This window comes from Mirounga angustirostris, unplaced genomic scaffold, assembly GCF_029215605.1.
Source record: "Mirounga angustirostris isolate CCGP_5_RB_7025 unplaced genomic scaffold, mMirAng1.0.hap1 SCAF_4, whole genome shotgun sequence".
NCBI classification, from domain to species: Eukaryota; Metazoa; Chordata; class Mammalia; order Carnivora; family Phocidae; genus Mirounga; species Mirounga angustirostris.
The window spans coordinates 125,101,549-125,118,931 of NW_026991712.1; the positions used below are offsets into that span (position 1 = coordinate 125,101,549).

A 17,383-nucleotide genomic window follows, 5' to 3' on the forward strand; every position below is an offset into this window, starting at 1 on the left:
ACAGAGATGAATTGGTGGAAGGACAATCCAGCTGATCGAAACCGGACTGAGATTTTGCAAAATGTAAATAGATCTTTAGAACCCTAAATGTATATGACCCGAAAACAAGCTTTGGATGATCTTCATAGAGTAAATTTCCCAACTGTCTTTAGATGTACCAAAGGAGCTCATGGAAAATAAAAAAATATCCCAGAGAGTAGAGCTAAAGGCTGTAGAGAATAACAGAATGAAAAGCTTTTCTTAGGTATCAGAACTGACCTAAGAACATTCTCCAAGCCCAAAATAGAGGGCCTGGCTATCTTTACACAGTGCAATTTCAGAATTTTGAGATGAGTGACCCCTAAAGAGCCTCAGATTCTTTGTCTTTGCAAAGAGAAGCATTTATTGTTATCACCCTGCTGCTGTTTCACCACCTGTATGCTGGGTGTGTGTGAAACAGAAAACTTGTCTTCTTTGTTTCATAAGACACCAGATTAAAAGTAGCTACATTCAAATTGATGTAGATCACAAAATCCTGGAGTTGGAGCTTACGTGTGATCAGATGAGGGCTAAGTATATTTTGGCTAAGTATAAGGGACAGATATGAATAATTGTGGCATTAAGAGCAGACTGGGGCCTTGAATAATGGCTCAAATCCTTCAGCTCTCTGGACTTTTACTCTTTGACATATGAATTTGTGGTGATCTTTCTCTCTGACTCTTGGCTCACCCACGTCACCTGTTTTGACCAACAGAACTGTAAGACCAAAACTCAAGAGGCCTTACAGGTTTCTATTTTCTCTCTTGAACTGCTACCATCACCCCGAAGACATGCTCAGTAAGACCAGAGATACATGGAGGAGAGCTGAGTCCCCCTAGTCTCACAAACTGAGACCGGCCTATACCAGCAGGTAACATCAAGCTCATCCCCAAACACCTGAATGAGCCCAGCTGGGACCTGACAATTGCCTAGATAAGCCAAATAGGAATGATATTCTGAGTTTGTACACTTAGTAAATGCTTATTGTTTTAAGACATTGAGATTTAAGGTTGTTCTTTAGTGTTTTATGTCAGTAGATATTTGATACATTACCTTTAAAACTGTTTATAAAATATTTCAGGCAAACATAAAAGTACTGGCAATTGTAAAATTAAGAGCTGTATATCTAACCAACCAACATAAGAAATAAATATTCCAAATACATTTGAAGCTTCTGTGTATAACTTACTATCAAATTCCTTTTTTCTATACTCGAGATAACAATCTCACTTTTTATTATCCTTAAACATTCTCATAATTCTACTATGAAAGTATTTTTCTGTAAACAAAATATAGCATTGTTTCTCATTTTTTAAAAATATTATGTGATGGTAACATTCTTTATCATCTGCAGTGGCTTTTTATACTCAACATTATATATTTTTAGTGTTTACCATTTTAAAACACATTGCCCCAGTTCAAACATTTTCATTGTTGTATTCCTTTATATGGCTATGCTACAATTTATTAAAGCATTTCCTCTATATGGATATTATGTTATTTTAGGCCATTGGACACCATTTTGAATACTGGCTGGATATAGGAATTCGGTTTCAAATTTTATATCCTACTGTTCTGAGTTACTAAAGCAATGAAAAGTCCTTACATCATATATTTTATTCACGCTTCAGAATTTGTCTCATGTATTCAGCTAACAAACACCAAATGTAATACTGTTTATGTTGACATATTCCATACTTCACAACTCTGTAAAACTAGCAAAGTTCTTATAAACATAGATTGGCTTCAACCACCAGGAACATTCAGAAACATTTTTAAATAATATATAACTATTTTGTATAGACTTACTCAATGTGCTATCAATCCTGAAAAACAATTTGCATTATTTGCTCACAAGAAGAATCAAAACAGACTCTTTAGCATTTCACTTTTTCATCTTGGCCTGGGATCATTGCTTTAGGTGTGAATTAGAACACAGAGAAGTATCTATGTGAGATTGGCTAACATCCTGGACTAAGAAGGCATTATTGGCGATTTCAAGTGCACAACAAAAACCTCTTAAATGGATAATCGTAAAGATCTATAAATAAAATTAAATTAAACATTTATTTTATTATTCAGAATATCTCAGTAATTCTACATGGCGCTTGCTTCTCCTAAGTAGATACAAATATGTTATTTTTACAAAGCGATTCATGTGTACTGAAGGAAGCTATTATTTCAATAAGCTCAGGAACAGTAAAGGCAATATATTCAAATGAAATTTTGTGACCCATGCTCCTGACGATGCCAGTGCTGCAGATTGTTGACTTATCTTAATACCAAAAATACTTATGTTAAAAATATTTGCATTCCATTTCATTCACTACTAAGTTTGATTTTCAAACATGAGAAAATCTAAAATGTCTAGACAGCCCTATACTAATGAATTCTATAGATTACCTCCTTTGTCTCAAGATAATACTATTAGAAAGGATTCAGACTCTTATTTTTTAACAGACCAAAGACTGACCTAATTTAACTGTCCTTATTTTTCATTGTAACAACAGTTCTTATTTCCATCATCGTAGTATCATTTTTAAGACTTGAGGACTCAGAAGAACTGAGGAAAGAGTTTACATTAATTATCAAGAATTTCTTTAGAAAACATGTAAAAAGCAATGAGAATGTGTTCACTTTTTGATTAAAAGGGTTTAAAAATAGATTTTACACTACTTGAATCATGCTTAATTGTGTCAATTTGCTACACTCTGTCTCAACTCAGTTTTAGAGCTATGCCATCTATTTCACTTTTGCTTTTTGTTCTTTTTAAATTATAACAATTTTAAAGCAATGCCATTTTCTCTCATTCATTTGGCTATTAAATAATATTGTATAAAGATTTTTTCCTAGTGCTATTTGAACTCCTATTTCTATAAAAACTTCATATTTAAAAAAAAATCTATGTAAACACCACTACAAGTAGGTGTTACCTGCAAATTTCGGTATAATGATGTGTCTGAATCACATTGCAAATCATCAAGCATTAAGTCAGACCACCGATCCACAAGTTGAAGTCTATGGATTTTTAGTCTCTACGTATTCTCCATTCAAAAACAAAACTTAAAGCAACCACTTACTGTTTAGTTTGATTTCACAAGTAATGCATTAATATTGGTTAGCAAAACAGAATTTAAGGGTTTAATGTGGTGAAAAATTGTCTTCGTATTTTAATTCAAATCTATTCTCCTAAAGTTATACATGTTCCTACGGTGACTATTTGAGACTCGGTTATGCAACAAACCACCCCAAATTTACTGGCTTAATACAAACTTAATTTCTTATTGCTCACAACTGCCTGGGTTGGCGGAACAATATTTCTGTGGTCCCACCTGGACTCATTCATGCAGCTGCATTCAACTCTGAGTCAACCAGCAGCTGAGCTCCGCTGGGATCGCTGAAACAGGTGAATCTTTCTTCCCAGGTGGTCTTTCAAGGAGGCTCCATTGATTCCTTCAGATCACAGTCATCTCGGAGCTTCAAAAAGGCTAGGCTGGCTAGGCAACTGGCGGGGTCCAGTGAAAGTGAAAATTTGGGGCCTCTGGTTTAAAATTTTTTAAGAGTTTAAAGATGACAGCAGCAGAGCATTGAACCAAGGGCGGGCCCTTCTGAGTAGGGACTAATCACATAGATGATTAGTACAAAGATAGATATTAGATAGATAGATGATAGATGATAGATAGATGATAGTGATAGGTAGATGATAGAGATGTTAGATAGACCTTTATTTTTTGTTGTTATTTTATATATTTATTTTTTATATATTTATTTTATATATTTAATGCTGCATGCCCAGAAGCCAGCCCTGAAAGGGGCAACGGTGGGAGCTACGAAATGACCTGGGGCCCGGGATGTTAGGCCACGTGACTCACACGGGCCGGATTCTATGCGCCAAGAAGCAGCCCAGCACCAGCCCATACTCAAAGGGTGGACAGGAATGGGGAGAATGTGTGATTATATTTTGCAGTCTACCACGAGAGAGGTTTTAATTCTGCCCCTTCTTAAATCATCTAGTCGTTCTCAGCATTTTTGTCCATTTAAACAAAGATAATCAATCTTTAAAATTTTTAAATTATTTAATAAAGTCAGATGCAGTCTGCTATTTCCAACCCTGTTTACTTAATTTTCAGAATTTGATTAACTAGGAGGTAAGGTTGAAAATAAATAAGGAAATACAATCATTAAAAACATCTATAGACTGAAAAGAAAAAATATATTTGGAAGGAAAAAGGGGAATTTTAAGGAATCATCAAGGATTAGTATTATAGAGATGTATGCGAGATAGTGTACTATGTACAAACGCACCTGGGTGGGTGGGTACGGCGCTATCACATTTCAACAAAACAGACCCATGGAGTCCCCAGGTCCAGTGTAAGCCCCTGGAAAGCACTGGAGTACTCTATAGCTCAAATGAGAATTATCCTCCAATTGCGCAAAATAAATCAGGCTGTGAACACGCATTTCTGACCTATAGTGGAAAGGAACTAGTTTGCTTTAAAGATAACAAAGAAAGACTTCATAAGCCAAGAACTTTAAATCTAAGGAAGAAAGGGGACCAGGGTGCTGTCATTTTCACTGTGGGCCACCCATGTCCTTAGAGCAGCAGTGCTAAGGTCACTGGGCTAGGATTAGCAATAAAAGTCTGCTTTATAACCTTGAGAGATTCATTTTCCCACCAACGCTTGGGTGTTTTCGTTATTTTAATAGTGTCTTCTGATTTTATTAACTTCTCTTGAAATGCAGCCTTCCCTTTGAAGGAAATGGGTCGAATTTCTCCATCAATTCTGATCTTTCAGTGACATTCTATTATAACGTCTCTATGTTCTCGTTCTAAACTTGCATTGTCTTCCTTTACCGATGCCTGAAAACATTTGGGAGGATGGTTGTTTTTAGCCCTTATAATGCCGTCTTCGTCTTATTTGTATGAGATCAAAACATTTGTTTAACAGAAAGGAAATGGACATGATATATTTGGTTGTAAAATGCGATCACCGTAGAGAACTTGCTGGCCCTATTCCTAGGATGGAGTCAAAAAGTTTAGTAACTGAAAGCTGCAGGTTTCCTGGTGTCTTCCAATAAGCTTTTTGTTGTTACTGCAATTTTTCCACTTGAGAAAGACACATGAAAGAGGAAAGGAGAGCAGTGATGTGTGTTTCCAACTTCAGGGTAATTGAGGGACTGGATTATTCTGCTGAGAGTGCATCAAAGAGAAGAAAACCCATTACCTGATGGGGGCGAAGAACCCAGGGAGAGGCCAGATTGCCAGAAGTATGGTGCTCACAGCACTGAACGCGGTCGTGAGACAGGGCCCCCCGCAGCTGCAGACAGAAGGATCCTTCCCTGCCCCTGCGCTGAGCATGAGTGAGGTTGAGGACATGGAACAGGCCAGGCTTCACGGGAATTTTCAGCTTTCCATATGCTATCGACTACTGCCAGGCTGCATTATATTAATTAAACCTCTTCCTCCAAAGCGGTTATTACAAAAGAGGTCTGCCGGTGTCCAGCTTAGTGTGCAAGCCCAGGAAGAGAGGATGGGGGCTCTGCCAAGAGATGAGGGCCAGCCCAACCACCAGGACCTGGGCATTTGCAGGAAAGTATACTCAAAACAAGATGAACAGGTTTCTGTACTCTTAAATGAGACAGTGAGCTCAGTCCCCAAAATAGCACCGTGAGTAGTAGATACCTTGGAGCCAAATTTCCTAATTACAATAGTCTCAGATGACCCTGCATCTCCTGCCAAGGACACCAGTGGAAAAGAGTAGATGAGTGCTTTCCTCTGTGGGGCTACTGTGCCTTTATATTCCTCTTTCCCCCGTAGTGTTGTCTGAAATGGCAGTTTTCACACTGGCACTGAGAGAAGAGAGTAAGATTCTGAAGAGTCTTTATGAGATCCCAACTCGGTAAAATAATGACAAAGATAACTTCTCTACATGACTGCACCTAGATGATTAGTACAAAGATAGATATTAGATAGATAGATAGATAGATAGATAGATAGATAGATAGATGATAGATGAGAGATGATAGATGTTAAATAGATGATAGTGATAGATAGGTAGATGATAGAGATGTTATATGGACCTTTATTTTTTGTTGTTATTTTATAAGCCTGGAGGAACATGAACTTGTGAACATGAGTTGTGGTAGTGGGTCAGAGGTGATACAAAAAAGGAGAGAAGAAAAACAGAGGTGAAAGAGAAAACAAAACACTCCTTTTTCAAAGTTCCAAGCATGTATATAATTTGCTCTAAGTGTTGTATTTACATAAAATTATGTTAGCATGTATCTTCAAGGACAAAATGTAAAGAACCTCATGTAGTCTGAAACATTGATTCTTAGAAGAATGCAAAGTTATTTCTAGACTCTTTCATGTTGATTTCTGAACAGGTGAAAATCTGAACAGCCATTAATAGTTACATTTATCGGGGCCAAATAAATGTCAGGCGCCATTGAAATCGTGAGGCCCAGCAGCCTCTTTCCCCATTACTTCTCTCACCACAGCATGAAAGCAAGAGAATAGTTTGCGGCACCATGGGGGAAAGACAAGAGGTTTTTCACGGTGGACCCAACCCTATCAAATAATGTGTATCAGCAGTGGGAATGGGGGACACTTTCCTAGTAGAGATGAAGGATGGAGATGTTCATGGATCCACACTTCAAACATGAAAGATAGAAGTTTCTAACCATGTCCTGGACACACATACACATCCACACATTCGCATCCTTGCTTTTCTAGATAGAACGGTCTCAAAAAAGTCATGATTTTTAAAATATAAAATAATTCAGGTATTATTTGATTCTCATAACTTTTCATTTTCTTAACACATTTATTTCTGGGCAATGCAAAGTAGGATTGCCTTTTTACAGAAATTTATTAATTGCCCAGAATATCATTCTTCTCAAATATGTACCCACTTTGTTTTTATTCTCTCTCTAGTCTCCACGATGCTGCTGAAGATGGTAATCTGACTCTTGGCTATTCTGTAAAAAATTAGTTTGATGTCGGGAACCCAATACTATTGTCCTTTCCCTGGCAAAGCTCCTAATGAGATCAATCAGAGCTTTCCTTCTGACCTAAGGAGAGAGCAGTTGGGTCCCAATGCAAGAGAAAATGTGGGCAAACACAGCAGCTGTTTGATCACCATCGATTGCTCAAACATGGTTAGGAGCATTTGAGTCCCTTTAAGTCCCACTGGGAAGCTGACCTTAAATTCAGGCTGCAGAGAGCATCAGGAAGAGAGACCTGCTTTGGAAATATTCCACATCCTTTTTACTTCAGTATTTCTGCAGCCACTTTTTTTTTTTTTTAATTTCTCATGAATTCTTCTGATTCTATCATGAGGATGAAATTTAGATACATTCGCTGGGTAGATGAAGATGGCACTCAGGATGGCTAGAATTGATGGAAAGCAGGCAGGGGGCGGAGGGGGTAGTGAGCATTTACATGGGGAGATGAAAAAACTTTCCCATGAATATTTTGTCCTAGGATCCATAATTACCACAATCAATAGAGAAACTACAACAACATAATCTAGTAAATTATGGGTTTAATCTCCAAAGCATTTTTTAATATTTTCCAAGTAAACAAACCAAGCCTACCTGACTTGGAATTTTCTCTATCATATGCTATTATAGAACAAAAATATTTACCAGAAACAAAGTTTCAAATGTAATATTTGAATTATGGCTTGAATCATTTTTCTTTAGTCATGTAAAAGCACCATCAGGAGCAACTATATTATAAAGTATTCCAAGAGTGAAAGCTTGCTTTCTCTTTAATATATAACATATACATATAGATATTTCTCTTTAATATATTTAATATATATTATTGTTGATGATGATACTTTATTCACTTTGATTCACTTTGCATTACAGAAGTTGTTATTTATCAACAGGATTTTCTGTGGATATTTTTCTCTAAGGTTGACTAAAAGAACAGGCTTAAATTTCTGTGTTTAATGAGCTTCTGTTGAAATGTAAGGGGTTTATGGAATTTTATTTTTTATTGTAGTAACAGCACTTAACATGGTATTTACCCTTTTAACAGATTTTTCAGTGTATGATACAGTATTGTTATCTATAAAAACATGTTGAATAGCAAATCTTCAGAATTTACTTATCTTGCATAACTGAAATTGTATACCTGTAGATTAGTAACTCCATACTTTGCCCTCACTCCAGCACCTGGCAACCACTTTCAATTCATTGCTTCTATGAGTTTGACTATTTCAGATACTGCATAGATGTGGAATCATTCTGTTTGTCCTTTTGTGACCAGATTGTTTCACTTAGCATCATGTCCTCCAGATCCATCCATGTGGTTGCCCTCTTGCAGGATTTTTTTTTCTTGAGGCTGAATTCTAGACAGAGGTTTGAATAATGATGGAGAAACAGTAAAGGTAACAATTATTGATTAAGAAACGGTCAGGAACATTACACAAAGATTGACAGAAGGACAAATAAAATACTCTGGGGGCATAGATCAAAGGTGTCTGAACAGAAAGGAGCTCTCTCTTGACTTCAGGACCGGTTCTTCAAGCAGTTTGGGTTTTTGCTAGATTTTGTGGTTTGTCAGCCTGAGGTCTATGGCTTTGAAGTCTGTTATTCTTGAGTCTTGATGAACACATGGTGTTGCTGGGAAATACCTTACCGGAGAAAGGGCACAGCACACATGCAAGTACTGGGAAAGATATGGTTCTGAGATGGAATATAATGATTCATTAATAATCACAGAAAATGAATCTGAGGCATCCAGTTCATCTCCTTGCCATTTCAAGATTTTTCTCTCCATTAAGATACTCATAGTAGGGCGCCTGGGTGGCTCAGTTGGTTGAGCGACTGCCTTCGGCTCAGGTCATGATCCTGGAGTCCCGGGATCGAGTCCCGCATCAGGTTCCCTGTTCGGCGGGGAGTCTGCTTCTCCCTCTGACCCTCCTCCCTCTCATGCTCTCTGTCTCTCATTAAAAAAAAAAAAAGATACTCATAGTAATATAAACAAGTAATATTGCGTTTTAGTAGTTCACATTTTAATACATTTATATTCCATTTTCTATTTCACTAGTTGTCATGTATATTCCTATTGTTTTCATATTTCCCTCTCTGCCAATAGTGTTTTTTTAATAAGATTTTTCTTATAAAGTCAATTCTAAAAAGTTTTGGTATTCTATATAATCAATTTTCCGTAGTTCTGTAATGGTTGCTTCACAACATCCTATGGCTGGTTTTATTGCCTTTGTTTTCATTTGTAAAACTATCATAGGAATTGAAAATATAAATGCACATGTAGAGTTTTTCATATCACTGCAAAGATTTAAATTTGGAATTTTTGCAGAGTATTTTATAAAAGCATGGCAATATAATCAGAGAGTTAAAGGATGGTGGTTTTCTGACGGAGTATTGTTTTTGTAAAGCAAACTTATAAATGGGTAGTCGATGACCTGAGTGATATTTCTGGTTAATAATCAGGTTTCTGGTTTTCCCAGCATCATCATTGCCTGCTGGAGCTAGTCACAAACGTAGTATCTAATAGTATTCTCAAATTATCTAAAAAATTAAGAAAATATCAATCAATGAAATATTCTAGTATTTTGGTATTTTTATCAGTTTATTTTTAAAGACAGAAAAAACAGAACACGTGAATACAATAAATTAAATTAGTGAAATCTTTAACTTCCTCACTGATTTTCTATCATTGGAAATGCACACACACACACATACACACACACGCAAACAAATGAAAATTAGAGACAAGAAAAGTCTGGAACATACAAATGTTGCAGAAAAAAATACATTACAGACAGAACTGTTCTTAGAAACTTTTAGTATGTGGCACTATCCTTTTGGGTACAAGATTACAGGCCATTGGTTCTTGACCCTACCAATTCAATACCTCTCTTACATAACAAATATTTTTATAGTACCACTTTTACTCTCCCAATATGAAATTCAGTTATTATCATCTATCAACACACAATTCAAAAACATAAATCATTAATGGAGAAAAGTTAATTTATAACAAAATATTATACATTCAATCTGTACATTTTAGACATGACTGTGCAATCAGTCATAATGAAATAGGTAAATGCTCACTCCTATAGGTATCATCGCTGTGAATGCTACCGATAAAAATGCAAAAAAGCGCCTGGGTGGCTCAGTTGGTTAAGCGAATGCCTTCGGCTCAGGTCATGATCCAGGAGTCCTGGGATCGAGTCCCACATCGGGCTCCCGGCTCAGCGGGGAGCCTGCTTCTCCCTCTGACCCTCTCCCCTCTCATGCTGTTTCTCTCTCTCTCAAATAAATAAAATCTTTTAAAAAATGATTCATTTTGCATGTTGTACCGTTGCTTCAGAAACCAGAGAAACACAATGCCATTGGTGATGTGATTGTGAGAAATGGCGAACCACTCTTGGTAAAGTTTTTAACATAACCAAGTACCATCTTTCCTCAATTTAAACAGTAGTTGCAAGATGAAAAAAATCTGCGTGTACTAAAACGATTCACAAAAATACTTGATTTTCTTAGGCTTGGTTATTAACAGGTCTTTCCCTTCCGTGAAGACTCAGTGGAGCATTAAAGAAAGTCAGACAGGGCCATTCGACCAGTCCTTGTGCAGGACTTTTCTGTACACCTCCAGAGCTTCCGGCATCCCTGGCAATTGCCTACTAAATGATAAGAGGTATCCTTCCACTTGCCATAAGAGCAAAATGCCCTACCACATTTTCCGAACAACCTCCAAGGGATGGTACGTCCGGTTAAGAACCACTACTCTAAGTAAATCACACTGTATCTGTTTGCTACTAAGACCAAAGCATCGGGCGCCTGGGTGGCTCAGTTGGTTGACTGCCTTCGGCTCAGGTCACGATCCTCGAGTCCCACATCGGGCTCCCTGCTCAGCGGGGGGCCTGCTTCTCCCTCTGACCCTCTTCCCTCTTGTGCTGTCTCTCATTCTCTCTCTCAAATAAATAAATAAAATCTTAAAAAAAAAAAAAAAAAAGACCGAAGCATCATTCTAAACAATGGCAACAACAAAGTGAAATCACTGTAAAAGAGAATCTCCGAACCTCCCTGTTTTTCTCTTGCTCTTAGTCCAAGAGCCTCAGGTAAGATGGAGAGAAGCGCATCTACACTCACATTCTACTTCCTTTGACTTCGGAGAGGTGAGTGCTTGCTATCACTGGACCCAAACGTCTTGCCTACGACAATCACGGTTCCTCCTTTTTTTTTTTTTTTTCCATTTTTTCAGAGCTCAGCTAGCCACAGGAGGGGTTTATGGATAATCAGAAAATTTGAACCTGGAGATAAACTTACCCCCATTAACTGTGTGACTTCAATAACAAAAGCTAACGCTGAAAGGAGCTACGGACCACTGTGCCAGGCGCTGTTCTAAGCAGAGGTATAGATATTCATGCGTTTTATTCTCACAACCCTATGAGGAAGGTGCAGCCGGCACCATTTTATAAATGAGGAAACTGAGGCATAGCCTAAAATCACATGGCTGGAAAGTGGTAAAGCAGGGCTGAAAATCTGGCAGTCTGGTGCCAGAGCCCACATGCTTCACTACTTGTGTTGTCCTCTTTCTGATGCACATGGGGAAAGGAGTGAAACGGATAGTTATGAACTAGTTGTTTGTCTACAATTTTTAGAGTTTTATTGTTGTTGTTATTTTCTTTCTTTTTTTTAATGTCCGATGATGTAATTACTCCCTTCTTCTGTTTCAGCTGCCTCCTCAAATTACGACTGTTGTTCTAAGATAATATCAGAAGCCCCTAAAGCATAGGTCCCTGGAAGTTAAGTCTGAGCTTGCTGGTCCTGGGGATGACTGATTTTATACTTATGGAGACTTCCAGAATATGCATTGGCACATTGTGTTTCTGCTCATAAATCTTGGCTCTCCACTTTTCCAGCTTTAATTAAATTGTCTAAGGAACATTTTTATTTCCCTGATGCACCCTAGCACAGTAAATTTATAGGTATTTAGCAAGTCCAGAAATATCATGGCTCAGAAATTATAGTAGTCCAGGTTATAAGTTCTATGAGGGCAGATAATGGGTTTGTTCTAGTTAGCACTTTGTCTCCTAGCATGGTGCTTAAAACCAAGTAGGAGTTCAATACTGATTGTTAAATAAATGAATTTAAAAAATGAACTGTAGGGGTGCCTGGCTGGCTCAGTCAGTAGAATGTGAGGCTCTGGATCTCAGAGTCATGAGTTCAAGCCCCATGTTGGGTGTAGAGATTACTTAAATAAATAAACTTAAAAAAAATGAATTGTATATAAGATTTGAGAAAATAACTTGGTTTGAATTTACTTATCCTGATACTATTGTTATGGCCACTCTCTCTTCCGGATCCAATTCTTTCACCTTTTACCATTATTATCATTCTAACTGGTCAACATTCTATGGTTCTCTGTCATATGTGATCCAACTTATCCTGGCCCACAGCTCCTTGAATTAAATATTGCATTGAATTTGTATGGAAATCACCCTTTAAAAAATCTGCAAGACTGTTTTCATTATACAGAATTATTGTTGGCTGCATATTTATCATGGAAATCAAACTATATAATAATCATGCTGTATTCTAAGCATATTTTTTTACTACAATAAGGCTCTGCATTTGGAGAAGTTATTCTACAACCACTGAAAGAAAAAAAAAAAGGAACATTTATATATATAAAGGTCAAAATTGTAAGCCAAGTATTCAAAAACTATTTCTTTCATTTATATAATTTTTATATGAAAACCAGAACAGAAAACACTTAGAGTCTATAAAACATTCCTTGCATCATTAAATTGGCATACATTTGTAAAGGTTCACCTTTCATTGCGGTGATATTTAATGTGGGATGATGTGGCATGCAGCCCCAACAGAGATTGTCCTCCACAGCATGCATTTTGTCAGAAAGCATAAAGATGTAAAGTGACAAAAAATTTGGTTATAAAATATGTACATACAACAGTAAAATAAAGTGAATTAATCTTTTAACTATTGTAAAAAAACAATTCCTCAAAAAAATATGAAATAAGCCTAGAAACACAACATTTTAAATACTGTCCTGAAGTATATGCACAAATTGGAGCAGACCTTTTAGTGAAACACTTCATTCTCCCCCCCTGCCGCCCCATTCTGATTGTTACTACATTTTATCTTTTTAAAGGGAAATCCAAATTCTGCAAGGAAAAAAAAAAAAAAACAACTCAAATTAACTGCAAAGACCAATTGAAAGTCCCACCTAGGAACAGACCCTAAATTAATTCTCTGAAAATAGTTAATGGAAGTGAATATGAACTACAATTTCCAACATAAAAATGCATAAAAATATTCCTATCAAAGGAAATAGAGTAAAACCAAAAATTGGCTCTGGTACAAGGAGTTTCGGAATGGCATATGGAGCAGGAGATCAGAATGCCTAAAATCTTCAGGAGAAATAAGTATTTAAAAATGAAAAAAAATTTAAATGATATGTATGATTTTTAGATATTTGCAAGAGTATTTTTAAAAGGTAACATGAGAATGAAAATAATAGAAACAAGTCATTTTAGTATAGTAGACCATGGCTAGAACATAGCTGTCACCTTCGTCTAACTCAAAATTACAACATAAAACATGTATTTGGATCTGTGTCCTGGTAGGAAGAGTTGGAGAGAATGTTAACCTTTTGTTGATACAGTCTAAAATTCTCTAGGGGAGGCCTGGGTTGCTCAGTTGGTTAAGCGGCTGACTTTGGCTCATGTCATTATCTCAGGGTCCTGGGATTGAGCTCAGAGTCATGGGCTCCAAGCTTGGCAGGGAGTCTGCTTCTCCCTCTCCCTCTACCCCACCCCCCTTGCTCTCTGTCCCTCTGTCTCTCTCTCAAATAAATAAATAAAATCTTTAAAAAATAAAAATAAAAAATAACATAAAATAAAATAAAATTCTCCCATACCTGCTTTGTCACACTGGGAGTCATTTTCCCTTTATCAGTATTCTCTGAGAACATTTGCATCTATTCTCCTTCCAATGTATATTCTCTCCTTACCTCTTAAAGTGTACTCAAAGCCAAAATACCCTGTCCATAACCCCCTTTATTATTAACATAGAATAGACAGGTGCTGCTATGTCCACAGAAATACTTGCAGTCTGTCATCACATCCTTCAAGGATTGCAGACATAGTTTCTATTAGTAGACAGTGTATTTTCTTACAGCACTTCCGGTTAGTCAGTTCCCACCTCTGTGACCAATTCTTTCATGTACCTATGGAAAATGAATTCAATCGCTGTGTGCAGAATAGAAAGAAGGTACCGTGTCTACAGATGCTGCCATGTCCTAATATTCAATACAGTGATTTCTTTCTTTATTGTATCTAAAGTCAAACCAGATGAGACTCTGCAAAACAAACTGAGGCTTGTGGAAAGGGAGGTGGGTGGAGGAATGGGATAACTGGGTGATGCTTTCTTTATTTTTAAGTAACTTGGGGAAGATTTAAAATGTTGGCCACGAATCTGCCAACTGCCTCTAACCAGTAAGGTGACAATTATACCCTTTTTCTAAATTCTACCCCCACCCCCCAAAAAAACTCAGCTATCTGGTCTTTATATATATATATATACACACACAACCAAAAAAAACGGTTGAATGACTACAGAAGGAACTTCCCAGGTAAAATATTTTCCTGCTAAATTGGAAGAATGCTTTACTTAGCCTTTTTGTTTTCAACTTCTTAGAATCAAGTAACTTTTTGAAAAGATGGTTTGATATAGAAGAACAAAGATCTGGGTGACACCACACTAGTTGAATGACCTTGAGATGGCTCCTCTTCTGGGTCTCAGCCAACTCTTCCTTCATAAATGATGAAACTGATCATACTCCTTTCATTAGGGTTGGAGAGAGAATTAAAATGAGTTAATAGATGTAAAGAGCTTTGTATATTCAGTGTCTGTCATATAGTAAGGGCTATATAAACATTTACTGTCATGAAGATGCCCATAGTGATTCTTCAACCCAGAAATAAATGATGCAATTTCAGAAACAATTCTAACATGACAAATGCGAATAGACATATATTTCTATATTTCTAGTGAAGCCTTTTTAAAAGACTTCTTGTCAAGAATTCATGACATGAGGCACATATGTGTACTTTTTCCCAATATAACAAATATCTACTATTATTTTCTTCATTTGCTCTCTAGACAGGGTGATCTGAGGACATATCTCTTCAACTTTATCAAATGGGGGTTACCGTTGGGAGAGTCCTGATGGAGTGTTTCTGTAAAGATGGCCCCATCTAGCTGAGGGCAGAGTTCCAATGTCCTGAACTGATTTCCCCAGGGAGGTCTTACTGGATATGAAGTTTCACTGAAATCCACACCCAATAGCAAAGTGCAGGGAGGGTCACCATTAACCACAATGTGTTCAATTTTTCAGGTCAGCTCTTTAAGAGACAGCTATATTTAACCTGGATGTTCCTTCTGTATCCACCATTGATGCATATTAGTTCAAAATAAAAGCCAGGGAACTCTTGGATATGGTCTAATAACTGAAGGAATTTCATAAGTCTTTGTGTTGTTTACCTATATAGACACAGCTGGGAAAAGATTACTCATGGGAGTCAAGACAATTCCTGACCAATAGGATACATTTGAAAGCATGCTTATTCCAGTGGGGACAAAAATAGAATAAAAGCCACTTTGCTGCTCAGAAATCCACTCTTGAACAGTTAGAAATGAATAAGACTGTTTTCCCTATTTAATTATTTGGCATGGTTTTTAAAAGCTATTTATCCACAAACAGTTTTATTTATCTTAATAGGAAAAAAAGTATTTTGCAAAATTTTCTTTATAGTTGGTTTATATATTTTTTTCTTTTTCCTTTATTGGGAGAGTGAGGACTACATTTGTTTATCAAGTGCATCTGATGTTATGATCAGTATAGTACATACTTATTTAAGGCTTCTAACAAGTAAGTATTATATTTTCCAACTTTACTGCTGAGGAAAGTGAAGGTCTGTAAGTCATGTCCCACAAAAGTAGTGCTGTGGGTGGGGGGCGGGGCAGGAATTTAAGCTTAATTCTGTTCCACTTTAAATTTTATGCTATTTACACTACACTGCTCAGTTACCAGACATGACTATTTGGGCTAAATTATGGGTTTTTTCCAACTGTTTGTTTTAGCAGTGTGGTAAATAAGACAAGGTGTTTTTTTTGACTTCCCTTTAAACAGCTCAGCAACTATACTTTTCTGTTTCTTCCTTTCCGTTGAAGAATCATTTCTCTGTTTCATCTTCTGCATTAGTGGATGTTATTGCGGAAGCGAAGATGCAGATTGAATCATTAGTACAAAAGATTTGCGGGACCAGATCTGTGGCTACCAAGTGTTCATTAGAGTATCAGGATACCTTCCACTGTGCTTTCAGGAAATCCTACTATTGGAATGTTTCTTCCACCCTTATTCCAAGAAAGCTAAATTTGTATAGCTTTTGAAAAAATTTAGCAAAGTAGCTAGGAAGCTATTAAGAACCACTTCAAGAATAATCAGTTCCTGTGCCCAAACAGCTACTTCTTGTCAGAGGAGGAATATGTCCACAAAAGTTTAGGCTAAACATGCTTTCAAAATTTGCCAGGGCTCACACCAAGATCTCATTTCCACAGGTAGATCCTGAGATACACTCAAATAGAAGAAAAACAAACTACTCAGTGCTCTTGTTACTAAGTTGAGTTTTTGAGATGATTCTTGAATGCTGACAAGATATTATTGGTTTTCAAAAACTACTGGGTTTAAAAACTGTTAATGGAAAATGAGATGATATAAGACAGTTGCCCAAATCTAACAAAACACAATAGTTGTGAAGTTTAGAGCTAAAGGCCAACATAACATCCACAGAATCAGGAAGCTCACTCATAAAGCAAGACTCATCACTTTTCACACTTTGGGATGAATGAAAAGTATAATTACTTTGGAACTAGGAGGGAGACTATCTCAGAGTATTGAAATTAATCTTGTCTTTAATTAATTAATTAATTAAAATTAATCCTGTTTCTGAATCTGTGAGGGCAGGGACCCTATCTCATTAATCATTCTACCCCCAGTACCTGCTGTTATGTATGAAAGATGTGGGTGCTTAAAATATATTGGGAAAAAGAATTAGTGAAATAATAAACAGATAACTTGATAGGGGCTCCAGGCAGAGAACACTACATGATTCCACCATAGGATAAGAAACTGTGTTTGGAAGCTGAGAAGAACGTCAGGTATCTCTTATGATATACAAACCCAAGTGGAAGTGTTAGCAAGAGCTTTGTTGGTGCTCATTCCCTATGTCCCAACCCCAGAGAAATTGTATCTCTGCCAGATTTGGGTTCATTTCTCCATCTCCTTCTATGG

General features: G+C 36.9%; 1 long non-coding RNA gene across 1 annotated transcript in view; it reads left to right on the plus strand.

Moving 5' to 3' along the window:
* Positions 1 to 12,711, plus strand: part of LOC129046453 (uncharacterized) — an 88,579-nt gene extending 75,868 nt beyond the window's left edge. The window contains exons 5-6 of the long non-coding RNA XR_010410888.1: positions 11,267 to 11,416; positions 11,742 to 12,711. This is a non-coding gene — a long non-coding RNA (uncharacterized LOC129046453). The remainder of the gene's footprint in view (positions 1 to 11,266; positions 11,417 to 11,741) is intronic.
* The last annotated feature ends 4,672 nt before the right edge of the window (positions 12,712 to 17,383 follow it).